This window comes from Coregonus clupeaformis, chromosome 8 (assembly GCF_020615455.1).
Source record: "Coregonus clupeaformis isolate EN_2021a chromosome 8, ASM2061545v1, whole genome shotgun sequence".
Classification (NCBI taxonomy): Eukaryota; Metazoa; Chordata; class Actinopteri; order Salmoniformes; family Salmonidae; genus Coregonus; species Coregonus clupeaformis.
The window spans coordinates 36,385,380-36,407,208 of record NC_059199.1 but is presented as its reverse complement, the minus strand read 5'-3'; the positions used below and the strand labels follow the sequence as shown (position 1 = coordinate 36,407,208).

The 21,829-nt window shown below is 45.6% G+C and overlaps 1 long non-coding RNA gene across 1 annotated transcript; it reads left to right on the top strand.

Annotated features, from left to right (window-relative positions):
- The first annotated feature begins 15,525 nt into the window (after positions 1-15,525).
- LOC121571955 lies at positions 15,526-16,997 on the top strand. The gene is made up of 2 exons (XR_006001786.1): positions 15,526-15,644; positions 16,605-16,997. It is a non-coding gene; the product is annotated as an uncharacterized LOC121571955 (long non-coding RNA).
- The last annotated feature ends 4,832 nt before the right edge of the window (positions 16,998-21,829 follow it).

Below are 21,829 nucleotides of genomic sequence, written 5' to 3'. Positions count from 1 at the left end.
AGGTAGGCCTACTACTGAGTGGCGCAGTGGTCTAAGGCACTGCATCGCAGTGCTAACTGTGCCACTAGAGATCCTGGTTTGAATCCAGGCTCTGTCGCAGCCGGCTGCGACCGGGAGACTCATGGGCGGCGCACAATTGGCCCAGCGTCGTCCAGGGTAGGGGAGGGAATGGCCGGCAGGGATGTAGCTCAGTTGATAGAGCATGGCGTTTGCAACGCCAGGGTTGTGGGTTTGATTCCCACGGGGGGCCAGTATAAAAAAATATATATGTATTTACTAACTGTAAGTCGCTCTGGATAAGAGCGTCTGCTAAATGACGTAAATGTACTAGCTTAGTCGAGAACCAGGCTTGGAGGCATGACAACGGCCCTATTTTGGAGCTATGGCAACCCAACATAACCCTGATAATATTTCCAACACTTACTTGGACGCACAATACTTCAAAGTAGAAATCAGCTGTGCAAACAACAACTCTCTGGACAACACAACTACACTCTAAGGGCTTACCGCCCCAATAGAGCCACAGACAATGCAATCGCCATCACACTGCACACTGCCCTACCCCACCTGGACAAGAGGAATACCTATGTAAGAATGCTGTTCATTGACTACAGCTCAGCATTCAACACCATAGTACCCTCCAAGCTCATCATTAAGCTCGAGGCCCTGGGTCTGAACCCCGCCCTGTGCAACTGGGTCCTGGACTTCCTGACGGGCCACCCCCAGGTGGTGAAGGTAGGAAACAACATCTCCACTTCGCTGATCCTCAACACTGGGGCCCCACAAGGGTGCGTGCTCAGCCCCCTCCTGTACTCCCTGTTCACCCATGACTGCGTGGCCAAGCACGCCTCTAACTCAATCATCAAGTTTGCAGACGACACAACAGTAGTAGGCTTGATTACCAACAATGACGAGACCGCCTACAGGGAGGAGGTGAGGGCTCTGGGAGTGTGGTGCCAGGAAAATAACCTCTCACTCAACATCAACAAAACAAAGGAGATGATCGTGGACTTCAGGAAACAGCAGAGGGTGCACCCCCCTATCCACATCGACGGGACCACAGTGGAGAAGGTGGAAAGCTTCAAGTTCCTTGGCGTACACATCACCGACAAACTGAAATGGTCCACCCACGCAGACAGTGTGGTGAAGAAGGCGCAACAGAGCCTCTTCAACCTCAGGAGGCTGAAGAAATTCGGTCTGCCGAACGCATTACCGGGGGCAAACTACCCGCCCTCCAAGACACATACAACACCCGATGTCACAGGAAGGCCAAAAAGATCATCAAGGACATCAACCACCCGAGCCACTGCCTGTTCACCCCACTATCATCCAGAAGGCGAGGTCAGTATAGGTACATCAAAGCTGGGACAGAGAGAATGAAAAACAGCTTCTATCTAAAGGCCATCAGACTGTTAAATAGCCATCACTGGCACATTAGAGGCTGCTGCTGCCTATTGAAATCACTGGCCACTTTAAGAAATGGAACACTAGTCACTTTAATAATGTTTACATATCTTGCACTACTCATCTCATATGTATATACTGCATTCTATTCTATAATATTTTACTGTATCTTAGTCCATGCCGCTCTGTCATTGCTTGTCCATATACAGTGGGGAGAACAAGTATTTGATACACTGCCGATTTTGCAGGTTTTCCTACTTACAAAGCATGTAGAGGTCTGTAATTTTTATCATAGGTACACTTCAACTGTGAGAGACGGAATCTAAAACAAAAATCCAGAAAATCACATTGTGATGATTTTTAAGTAATTAATTTGCATTTTATTGCATGACATAAGTATTTGATACATCAGAAAAGCAGAACTTAATATTTGGTACAGAAACCTTTCTTTGCAATTACAGAGATCATACGTTTCCTGTAGGTCTTGACCAGGTTTGCACACACTGCAGAAGGGATTTTGGCCCACTCCTCCATACAGACCTTCTCCAGATCCTTCAGGTTTCAGGGCTGTCGCTGGGAAATACAGACTTTCAGCTCCCTCAAAATATTTTCTATTGGTTTCAGGTCTGGAGACTGGCTAGGCCACTCCAGGACCTTGAGATGCTTCTTACGGAGCCACTCCTTAGTTGCCCTGGCTCTGTGTTTTGGGTCGTTGTCATGCTGGAAGACCCAGTCACGACCCATCTTCAATGCTCTTACTGAGGGAAGGAGGTTGTTGGCCAAGATCTCGCGATACATGGCCCCATCCATCCTCCCCTCAATACGGTGCAGTCGTCATGTCCCCTTTGCAGAAAAGCATCCCCAAAGAATGATGTTTCCACCTACATGCTTCACGGTTGGGATGGTGTTCTTGGGGTTGTACTCATCCTTCTTCTTCCTCCAAACACGGCGAGTGGAGTTTAGACCAAAAAGCTCTATTTTTGTCTCATCAGACCACATGACCTTCTCCCATTCCTCCTCTGGATCATCCAGATGGTCATTGGCAAACTTCAGACGGGCCTGGACATGCGCTGGCTTGAGCAGGGGGACCTTGCGTGCGCTGCAGGATTTTAATCCATGACGGCGTAGTGTGTTACTAATGGTTTTCTTTGAGACTGTGGTCCCAGCTCTCTTCAGGTCATTGACCAAGTCCTGCCGTGTAGTTCCGGGCTGATCCCTCACCTTCCTCATGATCATTGATGCCCCACAAGGTGAGATCTTGCATGGAGCCCCAGACCGAGGGTGATTGACCGTCATCTTGAACTTCTTCCATTTTCTAATAATTGCGCCAACAGTTGTTGCCTTCTCACCAAGCTGCTTGCCTATTGTCCTGTAGTCCATCCCAGCCTTGTGCAGGTCTACAATTTTATCCCTGATGTCCTTACACAGCTCTCTGGTCTTGGCCATTGTGGAGAGGTTGGAGTCTGTTTGATTGAGTGTGTGGACAGGTGTCTTTTATACAGGTAACGAGTTCAAACAGGTGCAGTTAATACAGGTAATGAGTAGAGAACAGGAGGGCTTCTTAAAGAAAAACTAACAGGTCTGTGAGAGCCGGAATTCTTACTGGTTGGTAGGTGATCAAATACTTATGTCATGCAATAAAATGCAAATGAATTACTTAAAAATCATACAATGTGATTTTCTGGATTTCTGTTTTAGATACCATCTCTCACAATTGAAGTGTACCTATGATAAAAATTACAGACCTCTACATGGTTTGTAAGTAGGAAAACCTGCAAAATCGGCAGTGTATCAAATACTTGTTCTCCCCACTGTATGTATATATTCTTAAATCCCATTCCTTACTAGTTTTGTGTGTATTGGGTATATGTTGTGAAATTGTTAGATATTACTGCACTGTCGGAGCTAGAAGCACAAGCATTTTGCTACACCCGCTATAACATCTGCTAAACACATGTATGTGACAAATACAATTAGATTTGATAACCTGGAGTGGGACGGGACAGTGTCCTGCATCCATGCTAGAAATTCTTCTTCTTTGGAATTGGGTTGGAGGATCACATCCAACTTTTACGGCACATACACTGGCACCTACTGTACTGGAGTGTGAGGCCAGTCACGACCTACCTACATTACATTCTCTTAATTAGTCCTGTTCCTCTAAGAAAGTCAAATAGAGCCCTAGACACCACTTCCCTCCCTTTTCCTCCCCACTACACCACCCAAACCCCAACCCCGTCCAGCCTCTCAAACCCTTTTACACAATCTCTCCCTATCTAAGTCATACAGTTCACAAAATATCAACATATGCTCCAATGTTTCCTCCACTAAACACTCATCACACAGACCTGTTTCATGTCTCCCTATCATCTACAACGTGCCATTCAAACCTGTGTGCCCAAACCGTGGTCTACTCCACACAACTTCCTCTCTCCTACATCCCATACTCCCCACCTCTTCCTTTACTGACCGGTGCATCCGATAAAGTTGCCTCCCCTTACAACTAGCATCCCACTCCCTTTTCCAAAGGTCGAGCCCTTTTGCCCGGATCAAGGACTTGACTTCCCTGCGCCTCAGTGGGACCTGAATAGCTACCCCCTCTCTCCTCACAGCACTCTTAGCCACCACATCAGCCTTCTCATTACCCTCCGCACCGACATGGGCGGAAACCCAGCAAAAGCTCACCACCACGCCCATCCTCTCCAATCCCATTAACAGCACCATCATTTCCACAAACAAGTCTCCCCTATCTGACCTGCCCCTCTTCACACTACTCAACACTGTAGCTGCACCTCCTCCACCCATCTCAGACCTAGAATCATGGCCATCAACTCTGGCCTCATACACTGACACATAATTAGTTAACCGCTTACATACTCTAACATTGAAATCTGGGATATACACCCCTGCCCCCACCCTACCACTGACTGGATCCTTTGAACCATCTGTATATAACCTTAAAAACGAATAAAACCGATTATCTATATATCTCTCCACACACCGTCTCACGTCCAATAATAATAATGTATGCACTCACTACCTGTAAGTCGCTCTGGATAAGAGCGTCTGCTAAATGACTAAAATGTAAAATGTAAAATGTAATCTTTCTAATTATTAGGACATGTAAACACCTTAATCGGCGTTCCAGCAATGTATTTGATCTACCCATGTGCTAATCCAGCCGAGCGAGCCTCCCTCTTTATCGCGAGTGAAGTGAGTTCAGAACAACTGAATGTATGCGTTTTAGAAATCATTTTCACATACAAACATTATATGTCAGAACTCAGAATCAAATATGCTTCCCAAAATCGAACTATTATAATTTATTAATCTGACTATCCACAATAATTGCATGCAACTGTTCCTTGACTGAAATTGGGGTGCAACTCAACATTATAGTGAATATTGAGAATCATGTCACTATATTTGGAATGTGTTGAATGTATTTTGTATGTTGTACATGCCAGAGTGACTTGTTGAATATATTGTATTTGCCGTAACATGTACACTGCCCTTTCATTCCCCTGTATGTGAGAGGTAGTTTCCTGTGTGCTTCTCCCTGAATGTGAGCTAAAGGTTACCATGTGTGCATTCCAAATGGCACCCTATTCCTTTTACTACCAGGGCTCTGGTCCAAAGTAGTGCAGTACATAGGGAATAGGAGGCCATTTGAGATGCAGCCCATGTCAACCTAAGAGGATCAAATCCACTGGAAGCCAGAGAAGAGCTACTTCTTCTCCAAGTGTTAAATGGCTCAATGTCTGCCTAACAATTAACTGTCAATGGAGGTCTTAGCCTTCTGCCATGGATCAGGGCCCACAGTATCCATTACCCCTGTCCTCTACAATCCTGGACAGCACATCCCTTTTGTCTCCGCTGCGTCTGCTCTGCTGGGGCTCTTAGGTAGTGGGCAGTGTCACTCGAGACCTGGAGAACCAGGAGCACTCTGAGCTGGAGGCAGGGGACTGCGGGAAGAGGGAGGCTGCGCTGGGGGGAGAGGGAGGCAGACAGGCAGCCAGGGAGGAGGAAGCCCCCTGCCTCCAGCTCAGAGTGCTCCTGGTTCTCCAGGTCTCGAGTGACACTGCCCACCACCTAAGAGCCACAGCAGAGCAGACGCAGCGGAGATGAAAGGGATGTGCTGTCCAGGATTGCGTCCCCTTTTCCAAGCCCAGCCTCTCGCTCTCAGACCCTCTCTCTCCATCCCAGCCTTCCTCTCCCCCAGCCCAGCCTCTCTCTCTGTTCCCCAAGCCCAGTCTCCCTCTCCCCCCAGCCCAGCCTCTCTCAGCAGCCCCTCTCCCTCTCCCTCTCCCTCTCCCCCCAGCCCAGCCTCTCTCCTTCTCCCTCCCAGCCCAGTCTCCTTCTCCCTCCCAGCCCAGCCTCTTTCCCTCTTCCCCCAGCCCAGACTCCCTCTCCCCCAGCACAGTCTCGCTCCCCTCTCCACCCAGCCCACCCTCTCTCCCTCTCCCCCAGCCCAGTCTCCCTCTCCCCCAGCCCAGCCTCCCTCTCCCCCCAGCCCAGCCTCTCTCCCTCTTCCCACAGCCCAGTCTCCCTCTCCCCCCAGCCCAGTCTCCCTCTCCCCCAGCCCAGCCCAGTCTCCCTCTCCCCCCAGCCCAGCCTCTCTCCCTCTTCCCCCAGCCCAGTTTCCCTTTTCCCCCAGCCCAGCCTCTCTCTCTCCCCCAGCCCCTCTCCCTCTTCCCCAGCCCAGTCTCCTTCACCCCCCAGCCCAGCCTCTCTTCCTCTCCCCCCAGCCCAGCCTCCCTCTCCCCCCAGCCCAGCCTCTCACCCAGCCCAGCTAAATGGGCATCGATCCCCCAGCAGCGAGTCGACGCCGTGTCCCAGGGAGGAGTAAGAGGATCCACCTCGTTGCCTCCAACTGTCCCTCTGCCCCTGTAGGGACAGGCCGTGGTAAATTAATAGAGTGTTTGCAGCCACTGGATATTGTTAATGTATTTGCTATTGATGGAGTGAGAACATGAGTAGCTTCAGGCTTACTTAACACAAAACATAAATTCTCCAAGGCCATTGGGTACAGTGAGGGGGAAAAAAGTATTTGATCCCCTGCTGATTTTGTACGTTTGCCCACTGACAAAGACATGATCAGTCTATAATTTTAATGGTAGGTTTATTTGAACAGTGAGAGACAGAATAACAACAAAAAAATCCAGAAAAACGCATGTCAAAAATGTTATAAATTGATTTGCATTTTAATGAGAGAAATAAGTATTTGACCCCTCTGCAAAACATGACTTAGTACTTGGTGGCAAAACCCTTGTTGGCAATCACAGAGGTCAGACGTTTCTTGTAGTTGGCCACCAGGTTTGCACACATCTCAGAAGGGATTTTGTCCCACTCCTCTTTGCAGATCTTCTCCAAGTCATTAAGGTTTCGAGCATGACGTTTGGCAACTCGAACCTTCAGCTCCCTCCACAGATTTTCTATGGGATTAAAGTCTGGAGACTGGCTAGGCCACTCCAGGATCTTTAATGTGCTTCTTCTTGAGCCACTCCTTTGTTGCCTTGGCCGTGTATTTTGGGTCATTGTCATGCTGCAATACCCATCCACAACCCATTTTCAATGCCCTGGCTGAGGGAAGGAGGTTCTCACCCAAGATTTGACAGTACATGGCCCTGTCCATCGTCCCTTTAATGCGGTGAAGTTGTCCTGTCCCCTTAGCAGAAAAACACCCTCAAAGCATAATGTTTCCACCTCCATGTTTGACGGTGGGGATGGTGTTCTTGGGGTCATAGGCAGCATTCCTCCTCCTCCAAACACGGCGAGTTGAGATGATGCCAAAGAGCTCGATTTTGGTCTCATCTGACCACAACACTTTCACCCAGTTATCCTCTGAATCATTCAGATGTTCATTGGCAAACTTCAGACGGGCCTGTATATGTGCTTTCTTGAGTAGGGGGACCTTGCGGGCGCTGCAGGATTTCAATCATTCACGGCGTAGTGTGTTACCAATTGTTTTCTTGGTGACTATGGACCCAGCTGCCTTGAGATCATTGACAAGATCCTCCCGTGTAGTTCTGGGCTGATTCCTCACCGTTCTCATGATCATTGCAACTCCACGAGGTGAGATCTTGCATGGAGCCCCAGGCCGAGGGAGATTTACAGTTATTTTTTGTTTCTTCCATTTGCGAATAATCGCACCAACTGTTGTCACCTTCTCACCAAGCTGCTTGGTGATGGTCTTGTAGCCCATTCCAGCATTGTGTAGGTCTACAATCTTGTCCCTGACATCCTTGGAGAGCTCTTTGGTCTTGGCCATGGTGGAGAGTTTGGAATCTGATTGATTGATTGCTTCTGTGGACAGGTGTCTTTTATACAGGTAACAAGCTGAGATTAGGAGCACTCCCTTTAAGAGTGTGCTCCTAATCTCAGCTTGTTACCTGTATAAAAGACACCTGGGAGCCAGAAATCTTTGTGATTGAGAGGGGGTCAAATACTTATTTCCCTCACTAAAATGCAAATCCATTTATAACATTTTTGACATGCGTTTTTCTGGTTTTTTTTGTTGTTATTATGTCTCTCACTGTTCAAATAAACCTACCATAAAAATTATAGACTGATAATGTCTTTGTCAGTGGGCAAACGTACAAAACACTTACACTTTTTTTCCCTCACTGTATATAGGAAAGGGTAGAGGTGGCAGGGGAGGCTAGATAGGTCAGGATGGGGTGACTGGGAATGGATGGGGTAGGTGAAGGCAGGGGAGGTAGGGTGGGGTAGGATGAGACAGGATGTGGCAGGGGAGGTAGGATGGGGCAAACTGGGACAGGATGGGGCTGTATGTGATAGGATGGGACATGATGGGGTAAAATAGGAGAGGATAAGGTAAGATTGGGACAGGATGGGGCAAGATCGGGTAATTTAAATCAGGATGGGGCAGGACAGGGCAGTGAGGGTTGTTTCAGGCTTTTGTGGCACATGTTTCCTGAAGTTAGCTACCATATCAACCACAGTGAACTTTGATTTAAGATCAAAAGCATTATAAGACAAAAACACCACACATACAATAGTTTTAACTCATATCTGCCACTCTTTGCAGCCTTTGCTTTCTGTGTGAAATTCCCCTCATCATTGTCATCCAGGATAATGAGGCTGTGGGGGATGGTATAACATTCCCTCTTCGACAGATTCATACTGCAATAATTACTCCCACCAGACCGACCGATGGCTCCGTATATTGACGACGGCATCACACACAAGCACGCATGCGCCTGCACACACACACACACACACACACAGCAGCTATGCTTATTGACAATGGCGCCTCAGAGCACCACTCAAGGACTAATGATATACAGTACATGCCCGTCTCCTCTCCGTCTCATCCCCCTCTGCTCTGCTCTTCATTTCCCTCTCCTCTCCTTCTCATCCCCCTCTCCTCTCCTGGAATCAACACTGTTTCAATCAACTCAGGACTGATGGATTTAACGACAAATTCATTTTTCCTCTCCTCCTTTAAAGGCAATGTCACAGACGTTGACTGATGACTCGTGGAACCAAGGTGTGATAAGCGTACATTTTATTTAGTACACAGCACACGAACAAAACAACAAAACGAACGATACGTGAAGTCCTGAGGTTACAACAACACAAACCTTTACAGAACAAGATCCCACAAACTAACTGGTGCCAACAGGCTGCCTAAGTATGGTCCCCAATCAGAGACAACGAGCTACAGCTGTCTCTGATTGGGAACCACCCTGGCCAACATAGATCAACACGATCTAGAACAAAAACATAGAAAACTAAACAATGAAAATCCACACCCTGGCTCAACATTTAAGAGTCCCCAGAGCCAGGGCGTGACAGTACCCCCTCGGAGGCGGATCCGGCTCCGGGCGTGACCACCACCTTTTCTCCACCTCCCCGTTGCGCCCCTGGTCTGGTCTGGCCCCGCTGACTGGAGCTGGACCCGACGACGGTGGACCAAACCTTACCGGCTCCGGACGGGAGCCGCTGGCCGGAGCTGGACTGGACACCGGTGGAGCGGATTGCTCTGACTCCGGAGTGGAGCAGCTGACCGGTGCCGGACCAGGCACCGGTGGAACAGGCACGGGCCGTGCCGGACTGGACACACGCACCACTGGCTTGGCGCGGGGAGCAGGAACGGGCCGGACCGGGCTGACGACGCGCACCCCTGGCTTGGTGCGGGGAGCAGGAACGGGCCGGACCGGGCTGACGACGCGCACCACTGGCTTGGTGCAGGGAGCAGGAACGGGCCGGACCGGGTTGACGACGCGCACCACTGGCTTGGTGCGGGGAGCAGGAACAGGCCGGACCGGGCTGGCGACGCGCACCACTGGCTTGGTGCGTGGAGCAGGAACGGGCCGGACCGGCTGACGACGCCGCACCACTGGCTTGGTGCGAGGACAGGAACAGGCCGGACCGGGCTGGCGACGCGCACCACTGGCTTGGTGCGAGGGACAGGAACAGGCCGGGCTGGACTGGGAACACGCACCACTGGCTTGGTGCGGGGAGCAGGAACAGGCCGGGCTGGACTGGGAACACGCACCACTGGCTTGGTGCGGGGAGCCGGAACGGGCCGGGCCGGACTGTGGAGGCGGACTGGAGGTCTGGAGCGGAGAGCTGACACAACCCGTCCTGGCTGAATGCCTATTTCCACACAATATGTGGGAGGCATCAGCACAGGACGTACAGGGCTGTGCACTCGTACTGGCGCTACAGCACGTGGCACTGGTGCAGGATATACGGGACCGAGGAGGCGTACTGGAGGCCACGAGCGTTGAGCCGGCACACCCCATCCTGGCTGCATGCCTATCTTAGCACGACACGTGCGTGGTGCTAGCGCCGGACGTACAGGACTGTGCCGGAACACTCGCGGCACAGTACGTGGCAGCCTGCCCAGTCTCACGCTTCCTAGCCTGAGTACGGGGAGTTGGCTCTGCTCTAACTCTAGGCTCTGCCAACCACCCTTTTAGCCCCCCCAAAAAAAATTATTGGGGCTGTCTCTCGGGCTTCCTCCTCGGCCGGTACCCTCTGCGTTGCCGCTGCTCCTCTCTGTAGCGCGCCTCCACAGTCTCCTCCCAAGGACGGCGATCCATTCCGGCCTGAATCTCTTCCCAAGTCCAGGATCCCTTCCCATCCAGAATCTCCTCCCAAGTCCAGGCTGTCTGTTCCTGGACACGCTGCTTGGTCCTCTTTAGGTGGGATCTTCTGTCACGGACGTTGACTGATGACTCGTGGAACCAAGGCGCAGCATGATAAGCGCACATTTTATTTAGTACACAACACATGAACAAAACAACAAAACGAACGATACATGAAGTCCTGAGGTTACAACAACACAAACCTTTACGGAACAAGATCCCACAAACTAACTGGTGCCAACAGGCTGCCTAAGTATGGTCTCCAATCAGAGACAACGAGCTACAGCTGTCTCTGATTGGGAACCACCCTGGCCAACATAGATCAACACGATCTAGAACAAAAACATAGAAAACTAAACAATGAAAATCCACACCCTGGCTCAACATTTAAGAGTCCCCAGAGCCAGGGCGTGACAGGCAAGGAGAACTGACAACATCCAGAATGAGGCAGCCAGGGTCTCTAAATGGAGGAGGTGTTGTTGTTGTTGAACAAACTGTAAACAGTGAAGTTTGTTTTGTTTTGTTTAGGTCCATTTTCATTGAGTTTAATGAGAAGGAAGTTACACTGACAAATCGCTGTAAACTAGAGACAAATGAAGGACATTACGTGTTGGGGCATATTTCTCACATTAGTCTGAATGGGCTGAGACTGAGAGCCAGGTTCTACGGGGGGCAAGGAGGTGTATTGCTTACAGGGAGGGTTGCGCTGGGATCCCAACAAGCTCTCTGTTGGATCGTAATTCCAACACGCAATGACAAATGGATAGGGAAGAGGACAGAAAGAAACACCTGAGAATCAAATGGACTATGGAATGGTTGTGGCTGTGAGTTCTGTCTTCAGGGCATCCCATACCAGGAAGTCCTGAATTGATGCGATTTGAAAGAGGGGCTCAGTTGGGGATTGCTTCTATGCTTGGTTTAGGGCTGTTAGCCTGGGACTCTCAGGACTAATGGTGACTGAGTTTTGTCCTATAACACGGCTTCTTAGTAGAATATAGCAGCACCAGTTAAATGCCATGACAATGAAGCCCAGGATACACCTTGCATTAACATGGGGTTTACATGATCCGATCATGATGACCCAATAGCCCCGTTTACACTCACCCCTCTAAACTCACTCCATAGCAACCCCAGCCGTTGATCCGATTCTGACGTCACCACTGTAACATGCATCTGTAACATACATCACACTGCTTGCTTAACAGTACCTCTTCCTTCCTCACCAGCTCACACCAAGACTGGATCTTGGGACCTCTGTCTTGCAAACACACGACTGCCTTATTGACAACCTCTTAGCCACCTAAAAGCTAGCAATTTATAAGCTAGCAATTTGATGACATTTTAAGCTGAGGAGTGAGGTTACCAACTCAGGCACCATGATGGCCGTGGTGTTTTGATAGACAGACTGATTGTGTTACACTGAGAGAGGCAGATGGGTTATATTATACTATCGGAAACAAGTCAAGAGACACTAAAATCCTCCGGCCTTATAAGGCTTCCTCTTCAATAATGCAGATACCACCTCTGGAGAAATCATCAAATTGTGTTCTGCAGACATCAGGTCATGACATGGAACTCTTTTTCCGATTTGGTAATCAATAACTGATGTCACAATGATCTTTGAGGGTTTTTGGGTGACGTAGTATTGGATTGCAGCGCTTCTTGGATGAGAGCCTTTTTATTCCCATTGATTGAGGGCCATGGGGGACGCTTGATACAATGGAGGACCTCTACCAAGGTCAACAACATCGCTAGTTGTTTCATTATCATCCAGTATACAGTAGACATGTTTTATTTTGGGGGTTTTGTGATTTGTTACACTATTTGAGAGAGGAATTTCAATGTCAGTTTCTGTGTTCATCTTGTTGATGGAATGTTTTGGGAAAACACAGCATGATTGCCAGAAATATTGGAGTTGCATGTGTTGGAAGTAACAATAAAACCAAAAATATTTTTGTAGCACAGTAATGTGTGTTAAATTGTGGGCTCCCATTCAAATCGAAAAAAACGGTTGCTGATATGTTTATTTTATATATGAAAGGCAGTTGAGGCAGAGCAGACACGTCTCAGGTGAATAAGTAGCTATGCTTGCCATACACTGAAACATTCATTTGTAGTCTCATGTCAATTAAGATAATAGATTATGATTATTCCAGACATTTTATCATTCAATATAAACTAGCACTGTTGCCAAGCAACATGAGAGTCCCATATCTACAAGGAGTCACTTTCTGAGAATAATAATTTCCATATGTCTAGTTCAGTTCGTCATGTGTGTCTTCATATATATTTCAGAAATGACTTTGTCTGGAACTGATGGTCTAAGACAGAAACTGGGATGTGATATGGTAATGTTAGACAGAGTTATTTTGGTTCCTGGGAAGTTTCCAAAAGTGATCTGCCAATTAAGAATATCCTCTCCTTCCTCAAAGAGTGTAATAAGGGAGTTATTAATATTAAAGAGGAACTGAACCCCCCCCAAAAAAGTATCTAGTTGAAAACAGCCTATGTGGCATCGGTAATAGTCATAATCATCAATTATTTTCCCAAAATGTACTAAAAAGTGTAAGTAGGATAACTTTAGTCATAATGTCATTATTTTACAAAACAGAGATTTGTGAGAATTAAGGAATTTATGACGTCTCCGATGTCCTTGGATATTTTAGGGTTGGGTTTGGATTTCAATCATACCCACTTTCCCACTAACACGGGACAGCTAGCAGCACCCATCTAAATGATCAGAGCAAAACATGCAAGGAGAATTGTCATGTAAAAAGGGTGAACGGTGAAACAGCTGCACGCTATCCAATTGTAGTAGCAGAATCAACCTACAGCCCATCCATTTCTATACAGACAGCAGAACTACCCAATTATGTCATTACACGCAGTGCCTCGGACTTGTTTGGGTGACATGAGACAACGACACATACAAGAAACATAACATCGCCAATGTTATGTTGAACGAACAAGACCTGTTCTTTATAAACAGCCTGGGTTTTATCCAACTCAAACATCCTCACATTCATGAGCTAATGTTACCACCATAAGCACAACTGTCATTCCTTTAGCCAAAGTTCCAAAGTACTTTTGGTACAGTGGCTGTTAGGGATATCTCAACTACGGTGAGTGAAGAGGAACAAACAACAATACTGTCAGGGTAGGCTATAGCGAACATAACACATACACATTAAACCACACCACTAAAGATGCAAATTTCATCTCCGCAGTCGAATTTCTTAATGAGGAGGAGGAAAACTGTGAGTTCAGCCCCCTTTTAATGGTAGGGTATATTGAAAGACGTCATTTTGCTCACTGCCCAGTGTAGTGATGTCTAAAATACGTCATTTTGCTCACTGGGTACCCTGTCTGTCTTGTTCAACTTTGATACAGAGTTGATAAGGTCAGGTTAGGTTGTCAGCTAATCAGCGAGCACTTTTGTTCCGAACCCGCTATAGTGCTTTAGGTGCTAAGGTTTCGGACTTGTTGCAGCAGTGTGTAGAAGGGAGATCCCACAACGTGAGTAGTGTGCAGGAGGGCATAGTCAGAGGGAGTGTAAAGTTGGGGTAAAGAAAGCACTGTGTGTCAACTGTGGGGGCACCCATGCAGTTTTGGATCTGAAGTGCCCTGTGCGAGAGACAGGTTGAGCCAGTGTTTGTGGGGCAGGTTTCCTATGCTGAGGCGGTGAGGAGAGTAGAGTATAGCCCAAGGCTGAGGGATTCCGTGTGGGAGCCCCTCAGTGAGTAGGCCTGAAGAGATATCCAGAGAGGATGAGTTTGAGTAAGGTTGGATTTCTTGCATATATTGTCATGGTTATTAACTGGGGGCCTGTATGAAAAATAAAAAATAAAAAATAATGTATGCACTCACTAACTGTAAGTCGATCTGGATAAGAGCGTCTGCTAAATGACTGAAATGTAATGTAAATGTAACTGTACTACACTGATTGAGCGGAAATCCCAGCCTGGTCTCATAGACTAGATGTAACATAGTAAATGTAAATCCAGCACACTCAAAGTAGTATGATATATTATGTTTGGTATGGTTACATAAGACAGAAGGTTACTTAAGGCAAAAAGGAAATGAGGGTGGTTGGGCGGAGTGGATGAGTGGGTGTATAACATGAATGTCTAACAACCCAAAGGTTGCAGGTTCGAATCTCATCACTGACAACTTTAGCATATTAGCAACTTTGCAACTACTTAGCATCTTAGTTAACCCTTCCCCTAACCCTAACCGTAATGTAACTCCTAACCGTAACCTTAACCCCTGACCCTAACCTCTAGCCAAGCTAATGTTTGCCGCCTAGCTAACGTTAGCCACCTAGCTAACGTTAGCCACAACAAATTGGAATTTGTGTCATATCATACATAGTGCAAATGCGTAACACATTGTACAAATTGCAATTCATAATATATCATACAAAATGGCTGATGGAAATCCACAAATTAATACATACCATATGAAACATAACATATCATACTAAATAGAGGGAGATAGATTTACATTTACTATGTAATGTCTACCCCTGAGTCCAGGTTGGATGGATGTGGTAGCAGCAGAAAATATGTTTGGGTGTGAGAGATTTTAGTGCTGAAGATCTACAGGGGGGTTTGAGAGAAGGGATTCCATTCTTCCAGGCCTTCGGCCTAGTGTAGGATATGTTAGGGACAAAGTAGCGGGATGGGGTGATGGGTTTTTGGGAGATACTGGTTTATATGTGCAGGGTTAGATGGTGGTGCAATGCCTATTTTTCCCCTTCCCCTTTTTACCTTTTTTGTGACCAAAATGTGCAATTCAAACTCCGACCTGGGAAAGTCAGCAATACGCAAGAAAGCGCCTTGTCTGTCGGAAAGCCACATGAAAGAAGAAGCAGCAGCAGCAGCAGCAGCAACAGCAGCAGTAGCAGAATAAGAAGATGTAGGCGGAGTTCTGTTTCCATGACAATGACGTCAATATCAGTGTCGGGTAACCAAAGGTCAAAATAAAGTGAGTGAAACGGAAACAAACTGGAGAAAGCAGTTTTAAACTGTTGTAGAAACAAAAGTAAAAGTAAAAGTAGGTGAAGTGGTTTGTTGTGAAGACCGCGTTTTATTTGTCTGGGAATAGACGGAGAAGCTGGTGGTAAGGAATTGTCATGTCATATCAGTAAAAAACCGTTAGCTAGCTAACTACTTAGCAAGCTAGCTACTGTTAGCTAGACAGCAAAGTTAGCTAGCTAATCTTCAAGGGCTGACTTTACAGCCACTGTGATATACTGTTTTTACAAACAGTTGAAGGAAGACTCGGGTAGCAAGGGAGAATAACTACTTGACACCTCATTCACTGAATTGCTTAGTTAGCTAACATTTACCATAATAACTAGTTAACGTTAGCTAGCAAAGTAGCTAGCTAGCACAAAGTAGACCGCTTGTTGTCCAATAACCTTGTCAAACAACAACATCACCAAAGGGAAAGTATGTTCTTGCTGATTTTGAGCTTGTTAGCCACATTTAGGTAGCTAGCTAGGTAGCTACAGGCATCGGCATACATAGAATGCGTGTTTACTTGTGCCGTGTATGACTCCTGTTACTTATTTATGGAAGGACACTCATCATTCTTGGCTAAGTTAGCCAGCCAGCTGTATACTGTTGGCTAGTAGCTAGTTGGGGCAAATTAGTGTCAATGATAGCGTTCCTTTATCTCATAAAGTGTTATGCTCTTCTTTGTATGTATAATCATGATGAGGGTTCTCGCATGGTGTTAGCAGTGTCAACAGTCCAAGTTCAGACAAGGACAAAATTCCCTCCAGTCAAGTCAATGTCAAAACAAAGCTTGTAATTTGGGGCATCTTCATTTGATGTGATTTGATTTGTTTCATGTTGTCCTCAGTTATGCCATTGTATTAATTCAATGTACTTTATTGATGTATGTTGTCTTAGTCAATTGTGCTTGGCTTGGGAGATCAAGGATGTTCCTCAAGTGATTCAGAATGGGCCCTGGTCAAAAGTAGTACACTATATAGGGAATAGGGTGCCATTTGGCGATCACTTGAGCAACATCCTCCATCCATCCTCCCTGGCCCCTCATGTCAATGTTTTCCAGATGACCGCGTTGTTTCTCAGCTGACCAGACTGTGGCACATTGGGTTGGGAGAACAAGGGGCCAGGAGTTGATCCTCGGTGGAGGACCGTGTCACTGCTCTCCTGACCCAGGCCCATTGTTAGACCAACCGGTGGCCTGGGCATCATGGCTGGGAATCAGAGTTCTACCACATCTGCTTTGGGGTAGTCGTGATGGTGTGCATCCAAAATGGCACCCTATTCCCTATAGTGCACTACTTTCTACCAAAGTAGTGCACTATATAGGAATAGGGTGCCATTTCTGACTCAGCCCTGGGGCTCTGGTGACCCTCTGACCCTAAACACATCTCCACAATGCCTCTCCCGAAACACACCCATATCTGAACAAAGCTTTTTGATAAATGGGATAGAGCTGTGTCGTGTGTGGATTGCTATGTTTGACCCCAATCGTAGGCTAGACTTTACATCACAATATCTTGCGTTGTGATCAGTGTAACTGTTAATTGGGCTATTTTGAAGATGCAAGTGGTATGCATTTTTTTGTTGATCATGCAAACTGTCAAATAAGATGCATGTATGTTATTCCACCTGGTTTGTGCCAAACGAGGGCTGTTTGGGGCTGTAAACATCCCCGACTGGAATCTGTTCTCCATCATCAGAGCTTTCAGTCAGGTGTTTGCTGCTGCTGGCTGCCTCCAGCTCCTACTGGGAAACAGACCAGTACGATGTGGTGCTTGACCTGCTAATGACACTGTTACTACCACAGTCTGCATCCTTACCAATGCCATAGTTCAATGTCCTTCAACCCTGGTCCTGGGGACCCATAAGATGTGGAGGCTTTTGTGCCACTCCAGCATGACTAACACACCTGATGTAAGATAGCTAATGGTCAAGACCACAGTGCTGAGCTCAGTGGGCTGAATCGGAAGCCGTCAGTGCACACCCTGTGGGTCTCCTGGACCAAAATTGAAGAACACTTCTCTACTGATCTCAATGGAATGCTTAAATGAACTTATGATGACAACTGTTAATCTGTGCATCTCAGGTGTAATTTCCACACCTCGGCTGGTTCATACAGCTTAATCATGACAATACTCTGGAGGACACCATACAGTGCTAAGACTACAGTTAATGTAAACATCCTACACTCAGCTGTGATTTGGCAGCAGAGGCTGGGAGAAGGCTGTTTACTTTAACTGGCTTGGATAGACACCCAACCAAACAGGAAGACAGACAGTCAGCAGGTCCATGCTATGGATGGAGGATCATTATCTACAACAAGTCTACCTGGTGCAGTCCGGAATGGCCAGCACCGAGCTGCCTCAGCTCTCCAACAGGGTCATTCTTCACGAAACAAGAACAGAAAAAGGACATGATTTTCATTAAGAATGGTCCTTTGGAGGAAGGATTGTTGACAATATATTTGACATTTGTATCTTAAAGCATAATTGAGAAATAATTAATTGAAGTTTGAATGTTTGACATTTTGGCCTTAACCGGGCCTCCTTTAAGACTCCATAATGTTTCATCTGTAGGTGCTACACAAATTGGTACCACTTTCTCTGTAATATGAGTAGTATTTTATTTATTTATTATTCTTACATTCATTTATGAATATTTAAAAATCATAATTTTTGCTTTAGCTAATTTTCCAATATTTTTTAACATAATATACTCTACAGCAGGGCTCTCTAACCCAGTTCCTGGAGAGGTTCCATCCTGTAGGTTTTCGCTACAACCCTAATCTAGCACACCTGATTCTAATAATTAGCTGGTTGATAAACTGAATCAGGTTATTTACAACTGGGGTTGGACCGAAAACATACAGGAGGGTAGCTCTCCAGGAACAGGGTTGGAGAGCCCTGAGTCACAGGCATGTCAAAGTTCCAGAGTAGGATCTCTGCTACCTTTTTAGAGTTAGGATCCAATTGGGAAGCATTACAAACAGAATGAATGTGAAAATGGTTTCAAAATGGTTTCAGGATGTGCAATGATACAAGTAAAGGAGGGCTGTGATTGGTTACATTGCATACGATGCCAATTTCTCTGTATAAAATGGGCTTAACTTTAAAACTAGCAGAGATCCCACCCTGAAATGTTAAAATGCCTATAGTGTATATGTTCAACAATGTATGAAGTTTTGTATATCTTGGTATGTGACTTGTCCCGTTGTTGCTGTATGACATTGTATTTGTTAATAATACAAATAAACAAAACTACCTGACAACCTGGCCATCAGCTCCTTGCCACTTCTGATTCACTCAGTTGTGTTATATGAGGATGACAAAACATTTTCTAAACGTATAAATGAATATGTAACGGTGATCGTTTTAAATAAAGTCAACTTTCATAGCAATGAGATGTCCAGTGGTGGGAAAAGTACCCAATTGTCATACTTGAGTAAAAGTAAAGATATGTATCTTAATAGAAAATGACTCAAGTGAATGTCACCCAGTCAAATATTACTTGAGTGAAAGTCTAAAAGTATTTGGTTTTAAATATACTTAAGTATCAAAAGTATAAATAATTTCAAGTTCCTTATATTAAGCAAACCAGACAGCACAATTTTATTTATTTATGGATACCCAGGGACACGCTGCAACACTCAGACATAATTTACAAACAAAGCTTTTGTGTTTAGTGAGTCTGCCAGATCAGAGATCAGGGATTTTCTGGTGAATTGGACCATTTTCCTGTCCTGCTAAGCATTCAAAATGTAACGAGTACTTTTGGGTGTCAGGGATAATGTATGGAGGAAAAATTACATTTATTTTCTTTAGGAATGTAGTGAAGTAAAAGTTTTCAAATATATAAATAGTAAAGTAGTACTTTGAAGTATTTTTACTTAAGTACTTTACACCACTGGAGATGTCACGTCTAACAATGTAACAAACATTATGCCTGTGTTTAGCCTCTAGATGTCAGCGTTGTACTGATTATCATAGAGCCATGAGAAGTCCAGACACACCGAAGGGCATGTAAGCCCTAACTGATGCAGGTGGTGTGTATTATTTTAATCAGTCAATGGAAAAGTATAAACAAAATCCTTCCAAGTAAGTAGTAGTAACATTTACAGTAACAGTCCTACAGGAAAAAAAAAGAGGACTGAGCACGCCCCCATTCTCATCGACAGGGCTGTAGTGGAACAGGTTGAGAGCTTCAAGTTCCTTGGTGTCCACATCACCAACGAACTATCATGGTCCAAACACACCAAGACAGTCGTGAAGAGGGCACGACAAAGCCTATTCCCCCTCAGGAGAATTCTACAGCTGCACCATAGAGAGCATCCTGACTGGTTGCATCACCGCCTGGTATGGCAACTGCTTGGCCTCCGACCGCAAGGCACTACAAAGGGTAGTGCGTACGGCCCAGTACATCACTGGGGCCAAGCTTCCTGCCATCCAGGACCTCTATACCAGGCGGTGTCAGAGGAAGGCCCTCAAAATTGTCAAAGACTCCAGCCACCCTAGTCATAGACTGTTCTCTCTGCTACCGCACGGCAAGCGGTACCGGAGTGCCAAGTCTAGGTCCAAAAGACTTCTCAACAGCTTCTACCCCCAAGCCATAAGACTCCTGAACAGCTAATCATGGCTACCCTGACTATTTGCACTGCCCCCCCACCCATCCTTTTACGCTGCTGCTACTCTGTTAATTATTTATGCATAGTCACTTTAACTCTGCCCACATGTACATATTACTTCAACTACCTCAACTAGCCGGTGCCCCCGCACATTGACTCTGCACCGGTACCCCCCTGTATATATAGCCTCCCTACTGTTATTTTATTTTACTTCTGCTCTTTTTTTCTCAACACTTTTTTTGTTGTTGTTTTATTTTTACTTTTTTGTTAAAAATAAATGCACTGTTGGTTAAGGGCTGTAAGTAAGCATTTCACTGTAATGTCTGCACCTGTTGTATTCGGCGCATGTGGCCAATAAAATTTGATTTGATTTGATTCAGGTAAGTGCAAAACTCTCCCAAAGTAACCAAATATGGCTCTGAAAGTATAACACTTTCTCCATGGCAGCATAAACAACCACCCTCACACACGTACAATTCTAAATAATTTACATTTACATTTACGTCATTTAGCAGATGCTCTTATCCAGAGTGACTTACAAATTGGTGCATTCACATTATAGCCAGTGGGATAACCACTTTACAATATGATTTACTACCAGGGAGCTGTTTATTTAATGGCTACTAACTCCTGATAACTTGAACAGGTGATAACTTCCTACAACAGTCAATATGGACACAATGATCGATTGTTCAAGTTCATGCAAAACCAGAAATGGTAGTGCAGATGAAAAGATAAGGTTAGAAGAACATGTCATTGCTGTGCAATGTAGACTAGTCTAACACCTATTAGATTATGACTAAAAATATATAAATAATCAACTGTAAGGGAAATAATCTGGATGAATTATCAAAATCCCTTATTTGTAGTTTGTGTATTTCCTAGAGCTTCATAGTGACGACGTACTCAGTTTCCACTGTGTACTCCAGTTTGGAGCGTTTTATTGTCTAGTGTTTCCCAGTAGTGGCAGAAAAGATGGCATGATGCACTTTTAGTACACTCCCATTCTGATGCAGTCTCAAACTATGAGTCAGGTAATGACAGATTTAAAAACAAACATTTCTGACCTCACTACCTCCTTTGCTAAGCTAATTTGTTAGGAAACCACCCATACACAGAGCCATATTTAGTTTAGTTGTATTTATTTATATATGAATACTTATGCAAAAGTCTACTGAACTTTTTTCACATTTTGTTGTGTTACAAAGTGGGATTGAAATAGATTTAATTGCATTTTTCTGTCATTGAACTAAACAAAATACTCTGTCAAAGTGAAAAGAAAATTATTGTACAATTGACAAATTAATAAACGTTTTATAACAAATATATAGTTGTTGCATAAGTATTCACATCCTTTGTTTCGTCAAGCCTAAATTAGTTCAGAAGTAAAATGTGACTTAACAAATCACATAAGTTATGCACTCACTCGGTGTGAAATAATATGGGTTGACATGATTTTTGAAGGACTACCCCTTCTTTTGTCCTCCATACATACAACATCTGTAAGGTCCCTCAGTCAAGTATTGAATTTCAAGCACAGATTCAACTATGTTTGGGGCAAATCCAACACAACACATCACTAACTGCCTCCTTATCTTCAAGCATGTTGGTGGCTGCATCATGGTATGGGTATGCTTGACATCGGCAAAGACTGGGGAGTTGTTCTG